The 13,884-nt window shown below is 42.2% G+C and overlaps 1 protein-coding gene across 12 annotated transcripts in view; it reads right to left on the minus strand.

Moving 5' to 3' along the window:
• Positions 1-13,884, minus strand: part of SPECC1 (sperm antigen with calponin homology and coiled-coil domains 1) — a 269,159-nt gene that overhangs the window by 223,441 nt on the left and 31,834 nt on the right. For 4 of the 12 annotated variants that reach the window (XM_042917313.1, XM_042917321.1, XM_042917314.1 and 1 more), the window contains exon 1: positions 1,704-1,765. The exons of 2 other annotated variants lie outside the window; for them this stretch is intronic. The gene's annotated coding sequence lies outside the window, so the exon portion shown is untranslated. Of the gene's footprint in view, positions 1-1,703; positions 1,786-2,428; positions 2,521-13,884 lie in introns of those variants that run through there. 6 more of the 12 variants (XM_042917325.1, XM_042917327.1, XM_042917318.1 and 3 more) reach the window with 5 other exon arrangements.

Below are 13,884 nucleotides of genomic sequence, written 5' to 3' on the forward strand. Positions count from 1 at the left end.
TTAAGAACAGGGAATAGTTAAGTAATTTATGGAACAATCACCTACTAGAACATTATACCCCTTAAAAATAATTTTGAAACGAATAACATTTTAAAAACCCTATGCTATAATATCTAATGGTACAACTACAAAGAAATATAGAAATTTTAAGTTGTTTCAGGGTGTGGGATTGAGTCATGAGTTTCTCTAATTTCTAAATTTACTATGGATTTAGAAGGACCGAGTCCCAGTCCTGGCTGTACCTCTTCCACCCACCAGTCATTCTGACCTCGCCCCAGTTACAAAACCTTTCTATGCCTCAGTTTCCTTGCCTGTAACAATGAAGATCGTAAATGTAGCCATTTCACGGGAGTGTTTTGAGAATCGGATGAGACGATACTTGGGAAGAACTTGACTGCTGTACCTCGCACACGTAAGCACGCAGAAATGTTATTTTTATCATATAAAAAAAAGGGTAACATGTTTGCAGGGGGAAATCATTGAAATGAGGAAGCTATTTCATAGGCAGGGTCTATTTTCATTTGGAAGTTTAGTATGGTTAATTTCGTACTCCCTCTGCTTCTGCGGCTTTTTCCTGCTCAGACTGCTGCTCAGACGACACTTACATGTAAACCCACGTGGTGAAGGGAAGATTAAAGGAAATGAAACCTCTACTCACAACCAGAACCATGTAAAAATATATAGTCCGTGGAGCTCAGTTGGAAAGGAACAAAACCGAGCCATGTTTGGGGAGTTCTGTAGTAGAAGCAGAGAACGTGTGTCTTTTTTACTTTTCTGTTCTAATGACAGGGAAAAATCACATTGTTTGAGTAAACTTAAAATGTCAGCTTCCTGCATGACTGAGCTCAATATTTTAGCTCAGAAATTGGGCTCAGTGGGAAAAGGGGGGGGACCCTAAAAACTTCATTTCTAGAAAATACAGTGGTGAAGAGATGTTTCAAAGTAGCCTGTGCTTTGGCCGGGGCTGGGGCGGGGCCGGGAGTGATGGGGGGGGGGGGGGTGGTTAGTGCAAAATACTGTCTAAACAGAAACCATATAATAAGTAACTTCCTAGAAAAGCCTCTTGTCTTTGTCATATCTTTGAAGTTCTGCCATCTAGGCCTCATAAGCACAATGTCTGGCTCAGATATTAAGCACCGGGACATTATCAGGCCCTCTGCAAGATGGGAGGGCGCCCTCCACAGTGCTCATCTTCACGGGGAGAAGGCTCTAGAACCTTCCGGGGGGCTAAGAACCAGTCAAGTGGGTGCTTCTCTCCACAGGACTTCCCACATTAGTGACAAGAATGCACAGAAGTAGCCCTATTCACCTTGGTTGTGAAAAGAGATCGCCACACTGCTAGTAATTAGTACCCACAGAGAGGGTTTCTTTTCCCAAAAAACTCTACACATTAACTTAAAGTCAGCACTAATCATCCTCACTTTGCAAGATGAAAAACGTGACAGGCAGCGAAAAAAGTCTATTTTTTCAAGATGTCAGAAGATGAGTTTTCAAATTCGTTTTTAGCTCAAAGAAGCAGGTATGTAGCATTAAGTTACCTAGCCCATGAATCACCAAAAAATGTATTAATCACGCCTTCATTATATCAGGATTCACTGGGTGTGTTAGACATACCTAAGGCAGAAGAACCTCTTCCCCCAGATACAGCTATCCTTCTAAGATTTTCCAGCCCCATCTTAAATAATAACCAACTCTGTACTTACTGCAAAGGCTCTCGCTTCTCGCGCCTCCTGGGAGCTGCTGACCTCAATCAGCAAGCCAGCCGCACTATTCTGGGGTCTGGTGCTGGCCAGGGAGGAAAACCACACTCAAGGGGCCCGGGCAGTGAGCATTTGAGCAATGCTTCACTCAGGAAGCAGGCGGTTCTCTGCTCTCCAGGGCTTCTGACGGCCTCTCCCCTCTCCCTCTCCCTCTCCTCTCCCTCCCTCCCTCTGTCTCTCACAATCTCTCTCCCTTTTCTCTCTCTCTCTCTCTGACTCTCATACACACACAGAGTGCAAAATCATTTCTATCCTACTGGTTCCTGAATACTTACTTTGTACCTCTCAAAAACATAATGATTTAAAGATATAGGCGCGCGCACACACACACACACACACACACACACACACACACACACACAGATATAGGCTGACAAATTTCTGGCTGTTTCCCGAGATAATCAAACAGAAAAAAAAACAAAAAAAAACAACCCAGGCTGTCTTCAAAGGTGAGTTTGCCCTGAAGCCTCAGGGCCCCTCACTTGCCATAACCTGAGGGCTGTAGAATGTTCTAAGGGGGGTGGGGAAGTCAGGTTATGATCCAGAAGCATTTCAAAGCCGGCAGCTCTAATGAGCGGACTGAAGCTTGCTCAGAGATAAAGCATCTAAACCTCCAAGCCCCCTGTCACTTGTTGTCATTTCTTTCTTCATTCTAAAGATTTCCATACCTAATTTTGAATTCCGAGAGCTCCAGAATTATCTGAACATGCTCACAAAACCTGAGGTCCACGAATCCTGCTGCTACAGATGGCCCCGTGATGATGAGATTGCCCGTAACAACATGGAAGAAATTCTGTGGAGGTAAATCAGCAAAGTGTGTTATATCTACCCTCACCAAGAACTGCAGTCATCAGGGCCGGGCTGAGCTTAGTCACTGCTGGAGTTAGCTGGAGTTTAATTGCTATTATACCAGATAATAGGTGTGAAAAGCAGCCCCCTAGCTCTTTCTTGGCAGAGGAAGTTTTCAGAGCCTCACTGAGGCTGAATGCCCCGGGGAGCACTGTAATGCCACACCCCCCATATGCAGACGTTGCCTTTCTAATGACAGATCACAGTAAGGAGCTGTGTGGTCAGGCAGTTTAGAGCTGGCCTTCCCCTGTAAGAGCTGTTATTACAACTGTGGCCCCGTGCCACTCTGGCAAACACTGCTGCCTTTGGTGGCCCTCCCTCTTTGCCTTAAAGAAATCAAGAGACAATGCATGGGACCTGCTCTCACTGAAGAATATCCATCCTCCTGGGGGTTGGGGGAATAAAGGTACCTAACTCATGGGGTTGGGGGCACCATGGCCCAGACACAGGAGGTGGTAGTGGATGGGACTCTACGAGTGATGAAACTCCAGCTCAGCCTCGCTCAAGCAAAATGGCAACTTACTGTCTTGACTAACTGGAAAGTCTAGGGATGAATTCAAGCTGGCCTCAGGCCAGGAGACCTGGAGGTTCAAACGTCATCGGGACTTTCTTTTCATCACCTTTCAGCTCAGCTTCCCTAGGTTCCATTCCTTCAAACAGCGGTGCTCTTAGGACGGGAAAGGCTTTCCTAGAGGCATTCCATGATAAAGATTCCAAGTCTTTAGCATTCAAGACCTTGGGAGAGAGGCACTCCTCAGAAAGGAAACTTAACGTTGACAACACTGTCCAGAAAGACCTGGGTGACTGACAGCCCCACGAGTTATAAGAAGAGCAGTTCCCAAAAGCAAAAAACACACACACACACACACACAAAAAAAACAAAAAAACCCCAAAATGCTACACAGGCAAAAAGATACAAACTAGTGCCCCGGATTAAGCCATTCATGTGATTGTGTCTTACTTCCCCAATTTGATTGTAAATCTATTAATAGAAGGATGTACACAAAGTATTAAGAGTGGTCATCTCTGATATTGTGGGTCATTTATTTTTTAAACTCACACTGTATCTTCTAAATTTTCTAAAAATAGGGGCACCTGGGTAGTTCAGTCAGTTGGGCATCAGTTCAGCTTAGTCATGATTTCACTGTTTGTGGGTTGCAGCCCCGCATCAGACTCTGTGCTGACCGCTCGGAGCCTGGAGCCTGCCTCCGATTCTGTGTCTCCCTCTCTCTCTGCCCCTCCCCTGCTCACACTCTGTCTCTCTCTCTCTCAAAAATAAAAATAAAACCTTTAAAAATTTTTAATTTTCTAAAAATAATAAAAATTATTAAATTGTATAATAACACAATACATTTTAAGTTTATTTATTTTTGAGAGAAGAGACAGAGCTTGAGTGGGGGAGGTACAGAGAGAGAAAGGGAGACACAGAATGTGAAACAGGCTCCAGGCTCCGGGCTGTCAGCACAGAGCCGGGCCTGGGGCTCAAACTCATGAACCACGAGATCATGACCTGAGCTGAAGTTGGACGCTTAACTAACTGAGCCATTCAAGTGCCCCAATAGCACAATACATTTAAAGAAGTTACTGCATGCTAAACAAATCCTGCTTACAAGCAAAAATATATATAGAATATCTATGAATAAATCTGGTAAGAAAATTACAGTCACGCCCCACCCAAATCTATAACATTTTACTGAACAACAGAAGAGAGGACTGGATGAAAAAATATACCATGATATTCCACTTAAATATTCATTCTCCACAAAATAATTGTATAAATGTATTATAGTTCCAATAAAAATTCTAATAGGGTTAAGAGGTGTGAAAATGCTCTATATTTCTTTTTTTTTAAGCTTTCTTTCTTTATTTTGAGAAAGAACGTGTACAAATGGGGGAAGGGCAGAAGGAGAGAGAGAGAGAGAATCCTAAGCAGGGTCCACACTCACCACTAACCCCATTGCAGAGCTCGATCCCACAACCATGAGATCGTGACTTGAGCCAAAATTGAGTCAGACACATAACCGACTGAGCCACCCACGTGCCCCAAGAATTTTGATTAAAATAAAGATCGCATTACTAATCTGAGGATAAAGAATGGATTGTTTTTAAAAATGGTATTGGGAAATTTGGTTCATCATTTGGGGGAAAAAAAAAAAAAGACTCCTACCTCACACCGTATACCCAAATGAATTCTGATAAACATTTAAGTGGAGGAAAAAAATAAAAAGAAGCATTATAAGAAGTAGAAGAGAGGAGACTGTATCTGAACCTGAACAAGGTGAGAAAGGCCTCTGAGCCCACACACAAAGGCAGAATACATAAAAAAGAAACAGATTTGACTTTGAAGATAAAAATCTTTGGGGCGCCTGGGTGGCTCAGTCAGTAAAGCAACCTACTCTTGATTTAGGCTCAGGTCATGATGTCACGGTTCATGGGTTTGAGCCCCACGTCAGGCTCTGTGCTGACACTGTGGAGCCTGCATGAGATTCTTTCTCTCTTCCCCTTTCTCTGTTCCTCCCTAACTTGTGCTCTCTCTCTCTCCCTCTCAAAATAAACAAAAAAAATATTTTAAGGGATGCCTGGGTGGCTCAGTCGGTCGAGCGTCTGACTTCGGCTCAAGTCATGATCTCATGGTTTGTGGGTTCAAGCCCCACGTTGGGCTGTGTGCTGACAGCTCGGGGCCTGGACCCTGTGTCAGATTCTGTGTCTCCCTCTCTCTCTCTCTGCCCCTCCCCTGCTCACACTCTGTGTCTTTCTCTCTCTTTCTCTTTCAAAAATAAATAAACATTAAAAATAATTAATTAGGGGCGCCTGGGTGGCTCAGTCGGTTGAGCGGCCGACTTCGGCTCAGGTCACGATTTCGCAGTCCGTGAGTTCAAGCCCCGCGTCAGACTCTGTGCTGACAGCTCGGAGCCTGGAGCCTGTTTCGGATTCTGTGTCTCCCTCTCTCTGACCCTCCCCGTTCATGCTCTGTCTCTCTCTGTCTCAAAAATAAATAAACGTCAAAAAAATTTTTTTTTAATTAAATAAATAAATAAATAAATATTTAAAAAACCAACCTCTGTTAATAACAAAAATCCTGTAAATAAAACATAAATGCCAATGACAAGATGAGACAAACATCTCTGAATAACCTTTGTTTCAGTTATTCTATTTGTAGGAATGTATCCTAAGAAAATAATCATGAATATATACAAAACTGTATGCATGGCAATTATGAGTTTATCCTTGATTATAACAATGACAACAAAGGAAATAATTAAAAGTCTAATTGATTAGATTATTGTAGGTAGATCCATGCAATTAAACATTATGCAGCCATTAAAAGTGATACTATATCTATGGGGCGCCTGGGTGGCTCAGTTGGTTAAGCATCTGGCTTCAGCTCAGGTCATGATCTTGCAGTTCGCGGGTTCGAGCCCCGCGTTGGGCTCTGTGCTGACAGCTCAGAGCCTGGAGCCTGCTTTGGATTCTGTGTCTCCCTCTCTCTGCCCCTCTCCTGCTCATGCTCTGTCTCTCTCTCTCTAAAATAAATAAGCATTAAAAAAAATTTTTTTAAATATTCCTTATGATGTAAATGTAAAAATCCTTAATAAAATACCAACAAACCAAATCTAGCAACACATGTAAGGACTATACACCATGATCAAGTGGGATTTATCCCAGGAATTCAAAGTTGGTCCAACCTGTGACAACCAACCAATGTAATACACCATATTGATAAAATAAAGGACAAAACCACAGGATTGTGCACGAATAGGTACAGAAAAAGCACTTGATAAAATCCAATACACTTTCATAATAAAAATACTTAACAAACTAGGAATAAAAAGGAGACTCCTCAACTTGACAAAGGCCAAACTACAAACATCACACTTAATGATGTAAACCTAAAAACAAAACAAAACAACAAACAAAAAAAAAATTGTGCAAACCTGAAATACTTCCTCTAAGATCAGAAACAAGATAAAGATGTCTCTGCTCTCACCACTTCTGGTCAACATTATAGCAGCAGAGTCTTTAGCCAGGGAAATTAGGCAATAAAAAGAAAGGCACCAGATCAGTAAGAAAATTATAACTATACCTATTATCTCATGATCATATATGCAGAAAAATCTCCAAAAAAATCTACAACAAAACACAGCTAATAAACCTGTTTGGCAAAGTTGTAGGATTCAAGATCATTACACATAAATCATTTTCATTTCTATATACTTGCAGTGAACAATCCAAAATATTAAGAAAACAATTCTATTTATAATAGCACCAAAAGGAATAAAATACTTAGAAATGTATTTAATAAGATATATGCAATAGTGGTACACGAAAAACTATGAAATATTGAAAAAAATTAAAGAAGTCTTAAATGGACAGACATCTCATGTGCATGTATTATAAGATGGCAATACTCCTCGAATTGATCTACAGATTCAACACAATCCCTATCAAAATCCCACCTGCTCTTTTTGCAGAAATTGATAAGCTAATTCTTTAACTCGTATGGAAATGCAAGGGACTCGGAATAATCAAAACAACCTTGAAAAGAACCAAGTTGGAAGACTCATACTTAAATTTTCAAACTTACTACAAAACTATAGCAATCAACACTGTGTGGTATTGACACAAGGAGAGACATAAGCAGGTCAATAACACAGAATTGAGAGTCCATAAAGGAACCGATGCATTTACGGAAGTTGATTTTTGACAAGAACGCTGAGACCATTCAATTTGTCTTTTCAACAGATGATGCTGGGGCAACTGGATATCCATATACAGAAGAATGAAAGTAGATTCCTATCTCATACCACATACAAAAATTACCTCTAAAATGTAACAGGTAAAAATATAAAAATCTTAGAAGAAAACATTAAGTGTAAAACTTCATGACCCTGGATTGGCAATGTTTTCTCAGATATTAAACACAAGCAACAAACCAAAAAGTCTATAAATTAGACTTGATAAAAAAAAAAACAACCTTTTGTGCTTCAGAGGGCAGTGAAAATATAACCCACATAGTGGAAGAAAATGTTTGCAAATCATATGTCTGTTAAGGATCTATTATCCAGAATATATAAAGAACTCTTACAACTCAATAATAAAAGGACAAATAACTAAAAATGGGCAAAGGATTCAGACAGACATTTCTCCAAAGAGAATATAAAATATACAAATGGTGGGGCACCCGGGTGGCTCAGTCAGTTAAGAGTCTGACTTCGGCTCAGGTCATGATCTTGTAGTTCATGGGTTCAAGCCCCATATCGGGCTCTGTGCTGACAGCTCTCTCTCAAAAATAAATAAACATTAGGGGCGCCTGGGTGGCGCAGTCGGTTAAGCGTCCGACTTCAGCCAGGTCACGATCTCGCGGTCTGTGAGTTCGAGCCCCGCGTCAGGCTCTGGGCTGATGGCTCGGAGCCTGGAGCCTGTTTCCGATTCTGTGTCTCCCTCTCTCTCTGCCCCTCCCCCGTTCATGCTCTGTCTCTCTCTGTCCCAAAAATAAATAAAAAACGTTGAAAAAAAAAATTTAAAAAAAAAAATAAATAAATAAACATTAAAAATTTTTTTTTTTAAAACCACACACTTGGGGCACCTGGGTGGTTCAGTTGGTTGAGCATCCGACTTCGGTTCAGGTCATGATCTCATGGTTCATGAGTTCGAGCCCTGTGTCAGACTCTGCTGACAGCTCAGAGCCTGGAGCCTACTTCAGATTCGGTGTCTCCCTCTCTCTCTGCACCCACCCCACTCATGCTCTCTCTCTCAAAAATAAACAAACGTTAAAAAAAAATTTTTTAAATGGGGGTGCCTAGGTGGCTCAGTCAGTTAAGCACCCAACTCTTAATTTTGGTTCACATCATTGATCTCACAGTCTGTGGGATCAAGCCCTCTGTCGGGCTCTGCTCTGACAGTGTGCAACCCTCCTGGGATTCTCTCTCCCCCTCTCTCACTGTCCCTCCCTCACTTATGCACATGCATGCTCTCTGCCTCTCAAAATAAATAAACTTTTTGAAAAATGACTGTTCTTGGCACTCCTGTTGAAGATCAGTAGGCTATATATGCATGAACTTAACGTCTCAGGTCTCTGTTCTATTCTATTGGTTTATACATCTGTCTTTATGTCAGTACCATGCTGTTTTGATTACTGTAGCTTTCTTATATATATATATATATATATATATATATATATATATATATTTAATTTTTTTAATGTTTATTTACTTTTGAGAGGGAGGGGAGGGGCAGAAAGAGGGAGACACAGAATCCAAAGCAGGCTCCAGGCTCTGAGCTGTCAGCACAGAGCCCAACATGGGGCTCAAACTCATGAACCACAGGATCATGACCTGAGCCAAAGTCGGACATCTAACTGATTGAGCCACCCAGGGTCCCTGTTTTTGTATATTTTTAAACCAGGAAGTGTGATGTCCCCAGCTTTGTTCTTCTTTCTCTGGATTGATTTGGCTATTCGTGTTTTCTTTGTGGTTCCATATGAATTTTAGAATTGTTTTTTCTATTTCTACAACAAATACCATTGGGATTCTAATAGGGTTTGAAATGAATCTGTAATGGGGAAAGGACAGTTTCTTCAGTAAATGGTGTTGAGAAAACTAGATAGCCACATGCAAAAGAATGAAACTGAACCCTTGTACCATAGATAAAATCAACTCAAAATGGGTTAAAGAATTAAACATAAGACCTGAAACTCTAACACGCCTAGAAAAGACAAGGCAAAAAACCTTCATGACATTGGTCTTGGTAATGATTTCATCAATATGACACTAAAGCCACAAGCAACAAACACAAAAATAATCACAACCACATCAAACTAAAAAGGCTTCTGCACAGCAAAGGGAAATAATCAACAAAGTAAAAAGGCAACCTATAGAATGGGAGAGAATATTTGCAAACCATAAATCTGATAAGGGGTTCATCTCCAAAATAGACAAGGAACTCCTACAACTCAATAGTGAAGAACAAAAACAGAAAACCTAATAACTGATTAAAAGATGGGCTAAGGACTTGAATAGACGTTTCTTCAAAGACACACAAATAGCCAACAGATATGTAAGAAAATGATCAACATCACTAATCATCAGGGAAACATAAATCCTAATCTCAGTGAGATATCTCACTTCACACCTGCTGTGATGGCTATTATAAAAAACATGAAAGACAAGTGTTGGTGAGGATGTGGAAAAGTTGGAACTCTTGTACATTACTGGTGAGAACACAAAAATGGTTCTGCCAGTATGGAATAGTATATGGAGGTTCCTCAAAAATTAAAACTAGAACTACCATATGATCCAACAATTCCACGTCTGGGTATTTATCCAAAAGAACTGAAATCAGACTCTTTAAGACATATTAGTACTCTCATGTTCATTGTGGCACTATTCACAATAGCGAAGATGTGGAAACAACCTGAATGTCCATTGACAGATGAATGGATGAAGAAGATGTGAGATACACACACACACGCGCGCGCGCGCGCACACACACACACACACACACACACACGCACACACACACACACACGCACACACACACACTGGAATCCTATTTAGCTTTCAAAAGAAGGAAATTCTGCAATATTTAACAAGCTGGATGAAACGTGAGGACATTCTGTTAAGTGAAATAAGGGAATCACAGAAAGACAAAAACTGCATGATTCTCCTTACCTGAGGTATCTAGAACAGTCAAATTCATAGAATCAAAGAGTGGAATGGTGGTTGCCAGGGGCCGGGGGAAAGGGGAAATGGGAAGTTACCAATCAATGAGCATAAAGTCTTAGCTAAGCAAGATGAATAAACTCTAGACGTCTGCTATACGATACTGTACCTATAGGCAACAACAATACTGTATACACTTAAAAATTTGCTAAGAGGTTAGATCTCATGTTAAATTCTCTTATCACAATAAGTAAAATTCAAAAAATAAAATAAATTACAAAAAAGGGTTATCTCCGGTTCGTAGTATTAACTGCCATTATGCTTTAAAGATTTTTCTACACTGGTTGCAATGAACACATAACAGGTTTACAATTTAAAAAATACTATTTAGGGGCGGGCGCCTGGGTGTCTCCGTCAGTTAAGCATCCAACTTTGGCTCAGGTCACGATCTCACATTTCGTGGATTCGAGTTCCGCATTGGGCTTTCCCTCTCAGCACAGAGCCCACTTCAGATCCTCTGTGAACCACCCCCCCACCACCGCTCTCTCAAAAATAAATAAACAAAAAATTAAAAATAAATAAGTAATATTATTTAGGCATAAGAACTATTATCTATCACGAGAGCATTAGACGCTATTTGTGACTGATGGCTTATATTGCAGAAACTAAGCTCATTTGATGCAAAGAAGATTTGTGTGTGTGTGTGACCCAAAGACTTCTTTTTTGAGAGACAGAGAGAGAGAGAGAGAGAGAGAGACCTCGCGTGAGCAGGGGAGGGGGGCAGAGGGAGAGAGAATCCCAAGCAGGCTCCATGCTCTGCGTGAAGCCCAGTGCAGGGCTCGATCCCACGACCCTGGGATCACGACCTGAGCTGAAATCAAGAGTTGGACGCTCAACCGACTGGGCCACCCAGGTGTTCTAAGACTTCCTTAATTGTAGAAATAATTAAACCCCAGATGACACATCCTTTGCAAGGACTGAAATCTCTACTCCTGGACTGTCCAGGAAAGAACAGGGTCAGACGATGGGCTACAATGGCACGCTGAGGAATTCATTTGCACAGAGGCTGGGCAGTGTCAGGGTGGTCTAGCTCCAAGAGCTGGACGGAGGAGTCCGGACCAATGCTGAAGGAAACCTCTGTGCAGGCTGAGCTCCTAAGCGCCTCCGTGGGAAACCCGCCAGCTCTCTACAGAACAGAATTTCCTAAACCTTAGCCAAAAATTGAAGCCTAAAAATGCGCTGTTTTGCTCTTACAAAATAAATTTATCAACTCTAAAAATAACTAAGACAAAGCCAAAAGATGAAAGCCACTCTGAATGGATTTCAAACAGATGTGTGACAAATTTTTGCAAAGACTGTCAGGAGTCAGATCCTCAGGACTCTTGCATTAGCCGGGAGGTACCCAAGAGAATCTGTTATTATTATTTTTTAATGTTTATTTATTTCTGAGAAAGAGAGCATAAATGAGGGAGGGGCAGAGAGAGAGAGGGACAGAGGATCCAAAGCGGGCTCTGTGCTGACAGCAGCCAACCCAACCCTGGGGTTCGGGTTCATGAACCATGAGCTCATGACCCGAGCCGAAGTCAGAGGCTCAACCGACTGAGCCACCCAGGTGCCCCCAAGAGAATCTGTTATGATGCAGGGTGAAAGGACACGCTCCCAGGGCAAAGGTGGTGAAGATCTTCATGGGTCTCTAAGCTTCATCCAGCAGCAGCAGGTCAGTGCTTATTACTGGAAAATGAGTATAAATAGCAAGTGTTTATCTGATGAGTCGGTAGATCGTAATGAACGTGCTAGTCCACTAAATACAATCTGAAACTTGACATCTGCATGTAGTATCGAAATATATTGCACTTCTTTGTAAATATCTATAAAGCCTGACCATAAACACTCATTCTGACTAAGAGGAACTTGACTTCTATGTTAACCTAACCATCTCTTTAGAGGACTTTTTAATTTCGTTCTAAAACATAGCATTTCACTGTGAGAAATTACACAGAGAGAAGTAATTACGGAGGGAGACACATTGCCCCGGGAAAGTGGTGGTTAGTGAAGTTGGCCTTCTTATGAGCCGCGAGGCAAGGGTCATCACATCCTTCCCAAGAGAACATAAAGGGGAGGCCCTTTCTGTAAACGCACAGTTGGGACCAAGAAGTTTGTTGGCTTACAAGTTACCATACGCTATGTTTTCTTTTTTTCATAGTTGTATGTTTTTTTGTTTATGTTTATTTACTGATTCATTTTGAGAGAGAGAGAGAGGGCAAGAAGGAGAGGGGCAGAGAGAGAGAGGGAGAGAGAATCCCAAGCAGGCCCCACACTGTCAGCCTGGAGCCCCACGCAGGGTTCAAACTCCCGAACTGAGAGATGACGACCTAAGCCGAAGTTGGACACTTAACCGACTGAGCCACCAGGTGCCCCTGATACATTTTTGTTTGTTTGTTTGTTTGTTTGTTTGTTTTTTAAGAAAAGCCCTGCTGTAGGGGTGCCTATAGTCAGTCGGTTATGCTTTGACTCTCGGTTTCGGCTCAGGTCGTGATCTCACGGTTTCATGAGTTCCAGCCCTGAGCCTGCTTGGGATTCTCTCTCTCATGCCCTCTCTCTCCACCCCTCCCCCGCTCACACTGGCTCTCTCTCTCTCAAAATAAACAAACTTAAATTAAAAAATAAATTAAAGGGGCGCCTGGGTGGCGCAGTCAGTTAAGCCTCCGACTTCAGCCAGGTCACGATCTCGCGGTCCGTGAGTTCGAGCCCCGCGTCGGGCTCTGGGCTGATGGCTCAGAGCCTGGAGCCTGTTTCCGATTCTGTGTCTCCCTCTCTCTCTGCCCCTCCCCCTTTCATGCTCTGTCTCTCTCTGTCCCAAAAATAAATAAAAAAACATTGAAAAATTAAAAAAAAAAAAAAATAAATTAAAGAAAATCCTTCAAAAACAAAACAAAAAAGGGGCGCCTGGGTGGCTCAGTCGGTTAAGTGGCCGACTTCGGCTCGGGTCATGATCTCGCGGTCTGTGAGTTCAAGCCCTGCGTCGGGCTCTGTGCTGACAGCTCAGAACCTGGAGCCTGTTTCAGATTCTGTGTCTCCCTCTCTCTGACCCTCTCCCGTTCATGCTTTGTCTCTCTCGGTCTCAAAAATAAATAAACGTTAAAAAATATTTTTAAAAACAAAACAAAAAAACAACACTGCTGTAGCACCGGGTTGATTCACATGCCTGAATCCTGAGACATCACATAGCCACGAGGTGAGTCTGGCTCCAGAGATGGACCTCCCCCCACACCCCCCATGGTCTCCCCTCCTCAGCACTGACCACCTTCTGCTTCTAGGGATACACCTGCCACCCACACTGCACTTCCCTCCTGGGCTGTGTGAAAATGCTGAGTGAGGCTATGCATATGTTTGAATTTGTTTAATTAGCCAGGAATAGGGAAGCAGCGACTCTTTTGGTTTCCAAGCAGATGTTAAACTAATTTTGGGAAAGAACAAGAGCCCCAGAGAGTCTGAAGAATGACTCAGCTTCAGTCCCTCACAAGTTCCGTGGCACCTGGGGACATGTCTCTCCGTGGACTCTCCTGCCATCAGGATTCCGAATCTGCAAGAGCCCTCCCAGACCTCCGGCTGCT

Source organism: Panthera leo, chromosome E1 (assembly GCF_018350215.1).
Source record: "Panthera leo isolate Ple1 chromosome E1, P.leo_Ple1_pat1.1, whole genome shotgun sequence".
In the NCBI taxonomy this organism is placed as follows: domain Eukaryota; kingdom Metazoa; phylum Chordata; class Mammalia; order Carnivora; family Felidae; genus Panthera; species Panthera leo.